A 15,044-nucleotide genomic window follows, 5' to 3' on the forward strand; every position below is an offset into this window, starting at 1 on the left:
GCTCCGGCAGACTTGGAGAGAACTTTCCCAGGAGTGTCGTGACAGCCTCATATCGTCGATCTGGTAACTAACGGAGCCATAATTGAAGAGAGAAGGAAGAGAAACCGTAGAGGAGAGAGAGGGAAGAGATTTTCTGATTTTCCTGCATAAAAATCTGTGTTTAAGACTATTTATACCATGGGCTTCGTCGATGAGTCACGTCACCTCGTCGATGAGTTCAAGAAAGCATCTCATCGACGAACTCTCCCCCTCGTCGACAAAATTCAGATTTGCCAAAAACATCCCCTCGGTATTTTCTCGTCGACGAAGCGTACCTTCGTCAATGAGCCTAAAACACCATGTCGTCGACGAACGCTTCTGCTGCTACCTTTTTATCATTTCCATTTTTCCTCTGTCTTAATTATTTAAATACAATTATTCTTTAAGTCATTACATTCTCCCCTCCTTATAAAATTTCATCATCGAAATTTTCTATTCATATAACTCATCATATCTTAAAGGTAAAATGGTCTATTTATTTTATTTCTTACCCTCACTTATGGTAAAGGAATACCGTGGTTACATTCCAAGTTTTGGGATATTACATAAGAAAAATAAAATTTTCGTCAAAACTAAAATATTACTTACTGACTAAATTATTACATGTACCTGCAAAAGAAATATTATACAATCATTTACATTTTCTTGATCAAGACTGAATCTCTTGGAACAATTGCGGGTATTTCTGTCTGATCTGTTCCTTGAGCTCCCAAGAAACTTCTTCTACTGCATGATCCCTTCATAGAACATTTACCAGAAGAATCTTCTTGTTACGTAATTCCTGTTCCCTTCTATCTAGTATCTGTACTGGTACCTCTTCATATACTAGTGAATTACTGAGTTCTAATTCACCATAACTGATAATATGAGAAGGGTTTGTGACGTATTTCCTCAACATACAGACGTGGAATATGTCGTGTATCCTGGATAGCACAGGTGGTAAAGCTAACCTGTAGGCAACCGGTCCCACTTTCTCTAAATCCTCAAACGAACTGATGAACCTAGGGCTAAATTTATCCTTCCTTCCAAATCTCATAACCCCTTTTAACGGAGCTATCTTCAAAAATACATGATCACCAGTATCAAATTCCAAATTCCAGCGGCGATTATCGGCACAACTTTTCTGTCGGTTCTGTGCTGCATCGATTCTGTCTCTGATGAGCCAAACTTTATCATATGCCTGCTGCACAAGCTCTGGTCCCACAACTCGCCACTCACCCATATCATCCTAATATAAAGGAGAACATATCTCCTACCATATAAAGCCTCGAACGGTGTCATGCCAATGCTGACCTGATAACTGTTATTATATGTAAACTTCACCAGCATCATGAATTGAGTCCAACTACCCCTAAAGTCCAGTATGCACGCTCGAAGCATATCTTCTAGTATCTGTATCATCCTCTCAGTCTGCCCGTCTGACTGAGGATGAAATTTCGTGCTAAAAGACAATTGAGACCCTAGAGCCTCTTGCAAACTCCTTTAGAAACTTGACGCAAAATGCGGGTCTCGATCTGACACTATGGATACATGCACTCCATGAGAACGAACTATCTCCTAAACATAAATCTTTGCTAAATGGCTAAGAGAATAGTTGATCTTGATAGGGAGGAAATGGGCGGTCTTAGTCAACCGATCTACAATCACCCAAATCGCATTCTGACTATGTAATGCCGACGGCAGACCTGAAACAAAATCCATGGATATATGATCCCACTTCTACTATGGGATAAATAGTGGCTGTAACTAACCTGCCGGTCTCTAGTGCTCAGCTTTTACCTGCTCACACATCAGACACTGCGCTACATACTCAGCGATCTCTTTCTTCATACCACTCCACTAGTTGAACTATCGCAGGTCCCTGTACATTTTTGTACTGCCGGGATAAACTGTGTATAGAGATCTGTGAGCTTTTTCTAGAATTATTCTTCTAATACTATCATCTACAGGTACGCACAATCTGGTGCGAAATCTCAAAGTCCTATCATCAGAAATGCTTAATTCCTCTCCTTGACCATCCTGTATTCTGGCTATTGCTTCTGCTAATTCTGGATCATTACCCTGAGCAGCTTTAATCCTTTCATATAGTGTAGGATGTACAACCAGCCTGAGGATCATCTTCCACTAACTCCACAATGAACCTTTCCAAGTCCATATGAATTGGGTGCTGAATTACTACTGCTAACTGTGTTGTATCCTCTGATTTATAGTTCAGAGCATCAGCCATCACGTTTGTTTTACCTAGGTGGTAACTGATGATACAGTCGTAATCTTTGATGAGTCCTAGCATTCTCTTTTGTCTCATATTCAACTATTTTTGTGTAAAGAAATACTTTACACTCTTGTGATCAGAAAATATTTCACATCTCTTACCATATAAGTAATGTCTTCAGATCTTCAGTGTATGCACTACATCAGCCAATTTCAGATCGTGAGTAGGGTAGTTCCTTTCATATTCTTTCAACTGTCTGGAAGCATACGCTACCACCTTACCATGCTGCATCAGTACACAACCAAACCCCTTCAAAAACGCGTCACTATAAATCATATAACCATCACCTCCTGATGGAATCGTCAGTACTGATGCAGTGACGAGCCGTTGTTTTAATTCCTGAAAACTCTGCTCGCATTTTTCATCCCACATAAATCTAGCATTCTTCGTGGTCAAATGTGTGAGAGGTCCTGATAAGGCTAAAAACCTCTCAACAAATCGACGGTAATAGCCCGCCAATCTCAAGAAACTTCTGATTTCCTGCACATTCTTCTACCTGACCCAATTTACTACCACGTTAATCTTGCTGGGATCCACTGAAATACCATCTCTTGAAATCACATGGCCCGAAAACGCAACCTTCTCAAGCCAGAACTCACACTTACTAAACTTGGTATAAAACTTTCTCTCTCTGAGTGTCTGCAGTACCTGTCTCAAATGCACCTCATGATCCTCTAAACTCCTCGAGTAAACCAGAATATTATCAATAAAAATCACTACAAACTGGTCTAGATACTAGTGAAAGACTCTATTCATCAAGTCCATGAATACAGCTAGAGCATTCGTCAGACCAAATGGCATAACAAGGAATTCGTAGTGATCATATCTGCTTCTGAAGGCTGTTTTAGCAACGTCCTATGCTTTTACCCTCACTTGATGATAACCTGATCTGAGGATAATCTTGGAATACACTCGTATACCGTGGAGCTGATCAAACAGATCATCTATACGGGGTAGATGATATTTGTTCTTAATAGTAACCTTGTTTATTTCTTTGTAATCAATACACATCCTCATAATCTCGTTTTTCTTCTTTACGAATAACACTAGAACTCCCCACGACGATACACTGGATTGTATAAATCCCTTATCTAGAAAGTCTTCTAACTAATCCTTCAATTCTCCTAATTCAGCTGGATCCATTCGGTAAGGAATCTTAGAGATCAGTGTCCTCCCTGGAGGTAAATGTATAGCAAAATCCACTTTGCGTTCGGGAGGCAACCCAGGTAGCTCTATTAGAAAAACTTCTGAAAATTCTCGTACTACTGGTGTACTATCAAGCTTCAATTCATTTTCTGATACTTCATTTACAAAAGTGACAAACCCCTGACCTCCGTCTAGGAGCAATCTGCTTGCCTACATGACTTATACTAACTGCGACGGAGCACGTACTCGTGAACCAATAAACCTGAATTCCTGTTCATTAGGGGGCATGAAAATTACTTCTTTCTGGTGGCAATCAATACAGGCATGATTAACTGCTAACCAATTCATACCCAGTATTACATCAAACCCACACATCTCTAACACGATCAGGTCAGCTGGTAGCACTCTCCTCTGAATTTCTTTTGAAAAACCTTTTAGTACCCATTGACACCTCATCACTGACCCTGACGGTGTAGCTATTGACAATTCTATATCTAATGTCTAGGTCTCACTTCTAGATAATTTGACATAGGATACAGAGACAAAGAAATTAGTAGCACTTGAACAAAATAAAACAACAACTGGATATGATAAAATAGTAAAAGTACATGTCATCACATTTGTAATAACCCAAGAAATTTCTACAGGACTCGTCGAAGAACACAAGGGTTTCGTCGATGAGGGCTCTTCAGGATCTCGTCGACGAACTTTCTATAGAACTAGTTGACGAAGTGACGTGTTTTGTTGATAAATTCAGCCCTATAAATAGTTAAAACTCGAATTTTTATTCAAATTTTAGCGCAGAAACCCTTCTCTCTCTCTCCTACGACCCCCTTCCCTTTTCTCTTCAATCCTGGCCCTATTTTTCATCGGATTGAAGATTTGAGGCCGCCACGACAGTCCTGGCTAAGTTCTCTGCCAGTCTGTCGAAACAGATTGTGGGGAAAGTTGATTTGAAATTCATCCCAAATCCACGGTAAAGTATTTTATTCTGATTACGCCTTTCTTGTAGTTATAAGAAATGTTGTAGGTAAGGAAATACTGATGTTTTGTTGTGGAGGATATTATTTTCAGGATGTTGAGTTAGGAACCCTGCATGTATGGAGCTAGAATTTTATAGGGGTTTTTCAGATTTAAGGTAAGGGAAATATGCTATGCTAGCAATTTTTAATATGTATACAAAAGATTATAAAAGTGTATTTACAAGCATGTATATCAGATTATTTTGCAAAGAATTATGAATATTATTTTTATAGCAGAATGACAGAAATTGAGTATGAGACTACGTTTATTCAAATGTGTGGCATGAGTTTATGACAGTACAATACATATATATTTTACAGTATTACAAATATACAGATGTTCAGATATTTCAGAATATTAGAAATGAATGAGACTTACAGTATTTCTCAAAAAACATGATTTCTAAACCATAACACTCAGACAGTTTATTCAGACAGATTATACAGTGATAGCATCAAGATGCTACAACATATATACAGAGTATACAGATATTATATATAGAGCACACATATATTATATACAGAACATTTATATATTATGTACAGAGCCTACAGATATTATATATAGAGTATATAGATATTACATATAGATATTTTATACAGATATTACAGATAGTACATACAGAAAGCATAGATGATACAGATAGGTAATATATATATTTCAGTCAGATATCTTAGATAATATATCTAAAAAATATAGTGTTATGGTTGTTTTCAAAAACATGTTAAAAGTAGCAAGATTATTATATATTTATATATGTATACAGTATTACACAATTACAGAACCCTGTGGAAATTACAGACAGATAAATATACAGCAGAGCACGGTACCGTTGCTAGTACAGAATAGAGTGCAACCACATAACTTAGATAGTATGTGGATTCCGTCTAGCCGAGCCAGGAGAGATTGCAGTCTCCCCAGCGAGCTGGGTTGAGGTGGCCGGTTAGACGATGTTAGAGTTTGGAGATTGCCCGGAGAGATTGCAGTGGGCTAGATTGGTGGATGTACAGACATAGATTGACTTGCCTGGTAGGCCAACCAAAGTAAGTCTAGCTTACGGGCCGCACAACCCTATCATGAGGGGTTATATCATGATATACAGATCTCAAGGTATAGCAGAAGTTCTTATGTACAGATATATCACACAGCAGCGATTTATATTATTATACTAGAAGTACGTTCAGATAGCAAACTCAGATACACAGTCATATTTTAAAGATTACATGATAGATAGATATATTTTGTACAATTTATCAGTTTTCTCAGATTTCAGTATTGTTTTAGTATTTTAAATATGTAACTCAGCCGCCACACACTAGTAATAGCATTTTCCACTTACTGAGGGTTGTCTCATCCCAATGACTTATCATTTTTCAGGAGATCCAGTTAGGCGAGCAGATCAAGCTCGCGGGTAGAGGTTAAATTGAGCTGCCCTTGTAGGAAAGGTAGGTATTTTTGGAGATAACAGTGTTTTGGGATAGTTTTCAGATTATAGTGGCGTCACTAGGTATTTTGGTTATAATTTTCTGGTATTGTATTGTACATAGCGGTTCCCAGTTTTGTGTACCGCTGCTTAGATACGTATGACAGATAGAGTTTCCTCAGTGCTCTTTAGGTCTGGGATGTTATTTTCAGTATTTCAGATAGATGACATTTATTATATTTAGGAAAAAATGTTGAATAAATAGCAGGTCGTTATAGTTTGGTATTAGAGCGTAGGTTGTTAGGTTCTGTAGACTTTAGAAAGGAGCGGAAACAATACCAGAATATAGGAAAAGAATTTGAGGTTGTGTTCTATGGTCTGAATACATGATTTTTGTGATGGGTTATATGTTTCTCCTGGGGTGACGATTTCAGGAAAACCAAAGTAAACTATCGACGAGTCGTGTGTTTAGGTTGCAGGATTGGATTTTAGGGTAAGAATTGGGGTGTTGTTTAAGTAGATTAGATTTGTACGAGAGATAAGATGCTCAAACAATGTTCTATGTATTTTTAGGATGGACCCAGGGAGTAGTGGTGCAGATGCAGGGGGTGATAGACCAGGACCTTCCAGTATGGGAGGTGAGGATACAGAGGCCGTTTTGCGCAGCATCACTCCTCAGGTAATGGCTGAAATGGCTAGGAGTGGGGAAGAGCATGACTGCACGATCGAGCAGTTTACACGGATAAAGCCTCCATCCTTTGTTGGAGGACCTGACCCGATTGTGGCCGAGAATTGGGTTCAGGATGTCGAGGAAATTTTAGCAGTATTGGCATGTACAGACGAGCAAAAAGTGGCCTTTGCGTCATTTAAGTTGATAGGAGAGGCAAAGCACTGGAAGAGATCAGTGCGATTGATTGAGGAGCAGAGGTCAGATCCAGTGCCAGTATCTTGGAGTCGTTTCAAGGAGTTATTCTTCGAGTGAAATTTCCCTGCTATCGTTCGGAGTGCGAAGGCAGCCAAATTCCTGCATTTGGCTCAAGAGCAGATGACAGTATCCCAGTATGCTGCCAGATATATTCAGTTATCACGTTTCGCCCTATATTTAGCACCAGATGAAGAAAAGAAATCCAGAAAGTTCGAAGAAGGCCTGAGACATAATTTATTTGAGCAAGTTATTAGCTTTCGAGTTCAAACGTTTGTTGAAGTGGTGGATAGAGCTGTTATCATTGAGAGTGGTATGCAGAGAGGTGCTGCAACTCAGGGTTAGAGGAAAAAAGGTTTGTGCCTCAGGATTTGCAGGCGAGCTCTAGCTAATGGCCATGGAGAGGATATCGCTACGGAGGTGGTCAGGGACGGATGACGGGCCGTGGTGGTTTTCAAGGTGGACGGGCTGCTCCTACCTATCCTTGATGTGGCCGCAAACATCCAAGTGAATTTGGGATGGGTGAGGACGTCTACTACAGATGTGGGAAACTCGGGCACTGATCGTGGTCGTGCCAAGGATTGCCAGCTTAGCCACCAGCTCCCAGACCATACCAAGGTGGTTATCAGGCACCCCGTGGAGGACAGCAGAGGAACACGACACCGGCAAGAGTGTACGCGTTGACGCGAGGTGATGCCGATGTAGCTGGAGAAGTAGTTACAGGTACCTTTACTATTTTTTCATTTATAGCTGTTGTTTTATTTGATACAGGTGCCACCCACTCTTTTGTTTCTGTAGTATATGCTAAGTTAACGGGGTATGAGGCACAATTGCTAGATATTGGGTTTGCTGTAGCCACGCTGATTGGGATAGTGGTGAGATGTAGAAGGGTACTCAGGAGATTTCTAGTAACTATTCAGGGAAAGATATTGCTAGCTGATTTGGTGATATTAGATATGCAAGGATTTGATATAATTCCGAACATTGACTGGTTGACAGATAATCACGCTAGTATTGACTATCATTTGAAAGAAGTAATTTTCAGACCTCTGGGCAAGCTAGAATACAAATTTCCTAGTTCGCGGGTACGTTCTTTGCCAAAGCTTGTGTTGGCTATATAGGTGAGAAAATTGATTCAAGAAGGTTGTCAGGGATTTATTGCTTATATTAAAGAATTTCCAAAAGAAGAAGTAAAACAAGCTGATATCCCTATGGTCAGAGAATTTTTAGACGTATTTCCAGAATAATTACCTGGTTTACCACCGGATCTTGAAGTTGAATTTACAGTGGATCTTCTACCGGGGTCAGTACCAGTATCTAAAGATTCATACCGAATGGCCCCAACTGAGTTAAAGGAATTAAATGATCAATTGCAAGAATTACTGGATAAGGGGTTTATCAGACCCAGTGTGTCACCATGGGGAGCACCAGTTTTGTTTGTGAAAAAGAAAGATGGAACCATGAGGATGGGTATCGATTACAGGGAGATAAATAAACTAACAGTTAAGAACAAATATCCTCTTCCCAGGATCGAGATTTGTTTGATCAGCTCTAGGGGACCCAGGTTTATTCTAAAACCGACTTGCGGTCGGGTTATCATCAGGTAAAAGTGAGAGTAGAAGATATTTCAAAAAGCGCATTTCGAACCAGATATGGGCATTATGAATTCCTGGTAATGCCGTTTGGATTGACTAACACACCAGCAGTATTCATGGATTTGATAAATCGGGTGTTCCATCCATACTTGGACCAATTTGTCGTTATCTTCATTGATGATATACTGGTCTATTCGAGGAGTTTCGAGGAGCACGAGTATCCTTTGAAGTTGGTGTTACAGATATTGAGAGAAAGAAAATTGTATGCAAAATTCAAGAAATGTGATTTCTGGCTAAGGCAAGTTACTTTTCTGGGCCATGTAATTTTGGAGCAGGTGTATCAGTTGATCCAACTAAAATAGAAGCAGTGATAAATTGGGAAAGGCCAAGAAGCATTCAGGAAGTCAGGAGTTTTCTGGGTTTAGCAGGCTACTACCGACGTTTTGTTGATGGATTTTCTAGTTTGTCAGGCCCGTTGACGAGACTCACAAGAAAGAATGTAAGATTTGAATGGATTGACGACTGCGAGCATAGTTTTCAGGAATTGAAGAAAAAGTTGGTTATTACCCCAGTGTTGGCTATCCCATCAAGGGAGGACGAATTTGTGATATATAGTGATGCGTCCCTGAAAGGCCTTGGTTGCGTATTGATGCAGCACGATAGGGTTATTGCATATGCTTCTAGACAGTTTAAAGAATATGAGAAGAATTACCCTGTGCATGATTTGGAGCTGCAGTGGTGTACGCTCTTAAGATCTGGAGGCATTATCAGTATGGTGGAAAGTGCGAAATTTTTACAGATCACAAGAGTTAGAAATATTTCTTCACCAAGAGAGAATTTAATATGAGACAGAGAAGGTGGCTAGAGCTTATTAAAGATTATGACTGTATTATTAATGAACACCCAGGAAAAGCAAATGTAGTAGCAGATGTTCTGAGCAGGAAATCAGGGGGACCCGTACTGACAGTTACGGGGATTCAGTACTCAATTCTGATGGATTTAGAGAGGCTTAGCATAGAATTGGTAGAGAAGAGTCCTCAGAAAGTTATTGTCAGTCTAGTGGTTCAGCCTATGCTATACGAGACGATTAAAGAAGCTCAGGGTGATGATGCGGAGTTGGCAAAGGTGATGGTTAGAGTGCAGGATGGTCAGGGAGAAGAGTTCAGCATATCAGATGACGGAGCCCTGCGATTCCGTGCTTCGCTCTATGTTCCTATAGATATCGAGATCAAGAGAACTATATTAGAGGAGGCTCACGGATCCCTTTACACCGTACATCCAAGTAGTACTAAAATGTACAGGTATCTGCGAGAGTACTTCTAGCCGAGTGGAATGAAGAGAGAGATAGCCGAGTTCATCCAGCAATGCTTAACGTGGCAGCAGGTTAAAGCTGAGCACCAGAGACCAGCAGGACAGTTGTAGCCGTTGTTTATTCTAGAATGGAAGTAGGACCACGTATCTATGGATTTTGTCACAGGGTTACCACCAGTGCGGCAGAAATTGAATTCAATTTGGGTAGTTGTTGATCGTTTGACGAAAATTGCTCATTTTATCCCTATTAAAGTTGGCTATTCTATCAACAAACTGGCAGAGTATATGTTCAGGAGATAGTTCCCGTCCATGGTGTGCCAATATCCATAGTCTCAAACCGAGATCCTCGGTTTACTTCACAGTTTTGGAAGGGCTTTCATGAGACTATGAGTACACAGTTAGCATTTAGTACAGCTTTCCATCCCCAGACAGATGATCAAACTGAGAGGACAATTCAGACCTTAGAAGATATGCTTCGTGCATGCGTGCTAGATTTTGGGGGTAGTAGGATTAAGTTTTTACCACTAGTAGAATTTGCCTATAATAACAGCTACCAGTCTAGTATTGGCATGGCTCCATATAAGGCACTGTATATAAGGAGATGCCGTTCTCCTCTCTTCTGGGATGAGGTAGGCGAGAGGCGAGTTTTGGGTCAAAAGATTGTGCAGTAGGCTTGTGAAAAGGTTCGACTAATTAAAGAAAGAATTAGTACCGCACAGAGTCGGCAGAAAAGTTATGTAGATACTCGCCGCCGAGAATTAGAGTTCAAAGTGGGAGATTGGGTATTTTTGAAAGTAGCTTCTATGAGAGGAATTATGAGATTTAGGAAGAAGGGCAAGTTGAGCCCTAGGTATATTGGCCCTTTTGAGATACTAGAGAGAATAGAGTTAGTTGCCTATAGGCTAGTTTTGCTACCAGTTTTATCCAGAATACATGACGTATTTCATGTTGCTATGTTGAGGAAATACGTCCCAGACCCATCCCACATTATTAGCTATGCAGAGATAGAACTCAAGGATTTATTAGCTTATGAAGAAGCACCAGTGCAAATATTAGACTGAAAGACACAAAAATTACATACAAAAGAAATTCAGCTAGTAAAAGTTTTGTGAAAGAATCACGCTATAGAGGAACCTTCTTGGGAACTCAAGGAGCAGATCAAACAGAGATACCCGCAGTTGTTCCAAGAGGTATAGATGTAATCAGGTAAAGTATAAAAGTTAAATAAGTTTCTTTTGCAAGTACATGTATGAATTTAGTTAGTAGATAGTTTTAGTTATTTTTTTTATTTTTTTTAATTTTCTATATGTAATCTCCCAGAACATAGAATGTAACAACGATATTCCTTCGCCATAAGTGAGGGCAGGTAATAAAATAAGTAGACCATTTGCTTTCATGGGATGATAAAAGGTAATACAGATAGTAAATTTCGAGGATGAAATTTTATAAGGAGGGGAGAATGTAATAACCCAAGAAATTTCAACAGACTTGTCGACGAACATAGGAGTTTCATCGACAAGGGCTCTTCAAGATCTCGTTGATGAGAAGATACCGAGAGAAGGTTTAAAGCAGACTGAAACTCGTCGATGACGGTGCAAGCACGTCGATGAACTTTCTATAGAACTCGTCGATGAGGTGACGTGTCTCATCGACGAATCCAGCCTTTTATGTAACAACCCAAGAATTTTTTTTAAAAAAATAAATAATAAAAAAAAATTCGGAAATGGGTTGTAGTACATATTCGTCGATGAATAGACTGGACTCGTCGACGAATGTTCTTCTTAGCTCGTCGACGAATCAACGTGTCTCGTCGATGAGGAATTACCGAGAGGGTCTTTTCATGACTAAAATTCGTCGATGAGTTGGCGTCTCGTCGACGAATCCCTGTGTATAAATAGTGGATTCTTTCATTTTTGCGCGAATTCTTCTGCATGTCTCCTCTCTCTCTCTAGAAATTTGGCCATCCTCCCTTCTCTTTTCGATTTCAGGCCGGATTTTCGCCGGTTCGACAATCTGAATTTACCATGACGCTCCTGGAAGAGTTCTTTACAAATCTACTGGAGTGGATCGTCGGTGGAGCTAGTTGGGAATTCATCTCAGATTTAAGGTAAGACTTTTTATGTAAAATTTGGCTTTACCCTAGTTGTTGGAAATATTATATGCGAAGAAATACTAACGTTTAGTTCTAAGAGATGTGGTTTTCAGGACGTTGAACGGGGAACCCTGCAGGTGCAGGAATGGTCATTTTAAGGGGCTTTTCGAGAATTAGGTAAGGGGAAATATTTTATAATAGCTTTTAGTAATTGTTAAAATGACTAATTTTGGGTAAAAATCCTACATATACAGGTATAATTTTTTTGAATCAAATTGATATTGAAAATACTGTTTTAATTATATATGTATTAAATTGGGAAAAATTGTGTGGTTGAGACCATTTTGACAATTAAATGATTATGAGTATAATGGAATGATGAATTCATTGAGATTGTGAATGTTATTTGGCTATAAATCTTGTTTGGTTGAATATACTGGTTGGATTGTGAACTTTGTTTGGCTGAAAATACTGGATGGTTGAGTATACTGTGGTAATTGTGTGGACATGGTTGACTAGTCAGGTGTGCTATTGATCTGTGGTGTGGTTCATGTAAATGACGATATAACGTTGGTAGTGGTATGAGGAGGTCGTTATATCGTACTTTGTATAACCGTCATATAACATTGGCAGTGGTATGAGGAGGTCGTTATATGGGCGTTTATACTAGGAGGTAAACCATGGCAGTGGTATGAGGAGGTTGTTTACCTATTTATCATGAACAGGTTGGTTGATTAGTCCTGTGTGGACACTGATACTATGTGATGATTAGTCCTGTGTGGACACTGATACTGTGTGATGATTATTCCTGTGTGGACACTGATGTTGTGTGTTGATTAGTCCTGTGTGGACACTAATGCTACCTGATTGGATCCTGTGTGGATTGATTATGGTATGAGCGTATGTATGAAATTTTGTGAAGCGATTGTGTTGGGTTTGTACGAATGTTAATAAATTTAGTATTTTGGGTAAAGTAGAGTATTCCACCCGAGAGCTTGCTGAGGAAGGCGAGTACTCTGGTAGTTATTTATGGATATTAGGGTAGAGGGAAGCCACTTGCATGGGCAGGTGATCTTCCCCATTCTCGGTGTCTTTACCTGAATACATAACCCGAGGGCTTACTGAGAAATGTGAGTGCCCTGGTGTTAGTACTAGAATAGAGGAAACCTACTTGTATGGGCGGGTAGATTTCCATATTCTCGAAAAATTAACAATAAAATACTGATGGTTGTGAATATGCGAAAGGACAATAATGACGTTGATTTTGTGTAATTATATGTATGACGTCTAGGTTACTTGTGGACTGTGTGTACATTTTAGAAGGATATTTTAATTGTATTATAAACACTTCAGCCACACACTATTATAAACTATTTCTTCTTTACTAAGAGGTGTCTCACCCCGTCGTATGCTAAAACTTTTCAAGTTATCCAGGTGATCGAGCTTAGATAACTCCAGGGCGGGGTAGTTTGTGAGTTAAATGTAGCAAATCGGATATGTATTTAGTTTATGTTTAATATGTATTAATTTTGGATTTATATTATAAAGGATTAGGTTGTAATTATCATGGATCAATGTATGTAAATATAGCACTCTGGTATTTTCTTTTGAAGTTATTTATTATTTCCGTTGCATGAATGGTATCAGAGACTCGTGTCGGTCTCTTAATGCACCGGGCCCTGCGTGGCGGGTCCGGGGGTGTTACACTATAAATAGCTGAAACTCGGATTTTTAATCAAATTTCAGAGCAGAAACCTTTCTCTCTCTCTCTCTCTCTCTCTCTCTCTCTCTCTCTCTCTCTCTCTCTCTCTCTCTCCTGCGACCCCCTCTCCTTCTCTCTTTGATCTTGCCCCCATTTTTGCCGGATTGAAGATCTGAGGCCACCACGACGCTTCTGGCCAAGTTCTCTACAAGTCTATCGAAGTAGATCATGGGGAAAGTTGATTTGAAATTCATCCCAAATCCAGGGTAAGGTATTTTATTCAGATTACGCCTTCCTTGTGTTATAAGAAATGTTGTAGGTAAAGAAATACTGATGTTTTGTTTTGGGGGATATTGTTTTCAGAATGTTGAGTTAGGAATCCTGCGGGTATAGAACCAGAATTTTATAGGGGTTTTTCAGATTTAAGGTAAGCGAAATATGCTATGCTAGCAATTTTTAATATTTATACAGAAGATTATGAAAGTGTATTTATAAGCATGTATATCAGATTATTTTCTAGAGAATTATGAATATTATTTTTATAGCAGAATTACAGAAATTGAGCATAAGACTACGTTAACATGAGTTTATTACAGTACAATACATATAGATTTTACAGTATTACAGATATACAAATATTCAGATATTTCAGAATATTAGAAATGAATGAGACTTACAGGATTTCTCAGAAAACATGATTTCTAAACCATAACACTCAGACAATTTATTCAGACAGATTATACAGTGATAGCATTAAGATGCTACAGTAGACATACAAAGTATACAGATATTATATATAGAGCACACATATATTATATATAGAGCATACAAATATTATATACAGAGCATACATATATTATATACATAGTATACAGATATTATATATAGATATTTTCTACAGATATTACGATAGTACAGACAAAAAGCATAGATGATACATATAGATAATATATATATTTCAGTCAGATATCTCAGATAATATAGTTCAGAAATATAGTCTATGGTTGTTTTTGAAATCATGTTAAAAGCGGCAAGATTATTATATATTTATATATGTATAAAGTATTACACAGTTACAGAACCCTGTGAAAATTACAGACAGATAAATATACAGCAGAGCACGGTACCGTTGTTAGTATATAATAGAGTGCAACCACATAACTTAGATAGTATGTGGATTCCGTCTAGCCGAGCCAGGAGAGATTGCAGTCTCCCCAACGAGCTGGGTTGAGGTGGCTAATTAGATGATGTTAGAGTTTGGAGATTGCCCAGAGATATTGCAGTGGGCTAGATTGGTTGATGTATAGATATAGATTGACTTGCCTGGTAGGCCAACCAAATTAAGTCCAGCCTACGGGCCGCACAACCCTATCATGAGGGGTTATATCATGATATACAGATCTTAGGGTATAGCAGAAGTTCTTATATGCAGATATATCACACAGCAGCAATTTATATTATTATACTAGCAGTACCTTCAGATAGTAAACTCAAATACACAGTCATATTTTAAAGATTA

General features: G+C 38.9%; 1 protein-coding gene across 1 annotated transcript in view; it reads left to right on the forward strand.

The window, feature by feature from the left end:
* Positions 1-13,418, forward strand: part of LOC131148544 (serine/threonine-protein kinase STY8) — a 57,531-nt gene extending 44,113 nt beyond the window's left edge. Inside the window, exon 5 of the transcript XR_009135003.1 lies at positions 13,378-13,418. The gene's annotated coding sequence lies outside the window, so the exon portion shown is untranslated. The remainder of the gene's footprint in view (positions 1-13,377) is intronic.
* The last annotated feature ends 1,626 nt before the right edge of the window (positions 13,419-15,044 follow it).

This window comes from Malania oleifera, chromosome 2, assembly GCF_029873635.1.
Source record: "Malania oleifera isolate guangnan ecotype guangnan chromosome 2, ASM2987363v1, whole genome shotgun sequence".
NCBI lineage: Eukaryota > Viridiplantae > Streptophyta > Magnoliopsida > Santalales > Ximeniaceae > Malania > Malania oleifera.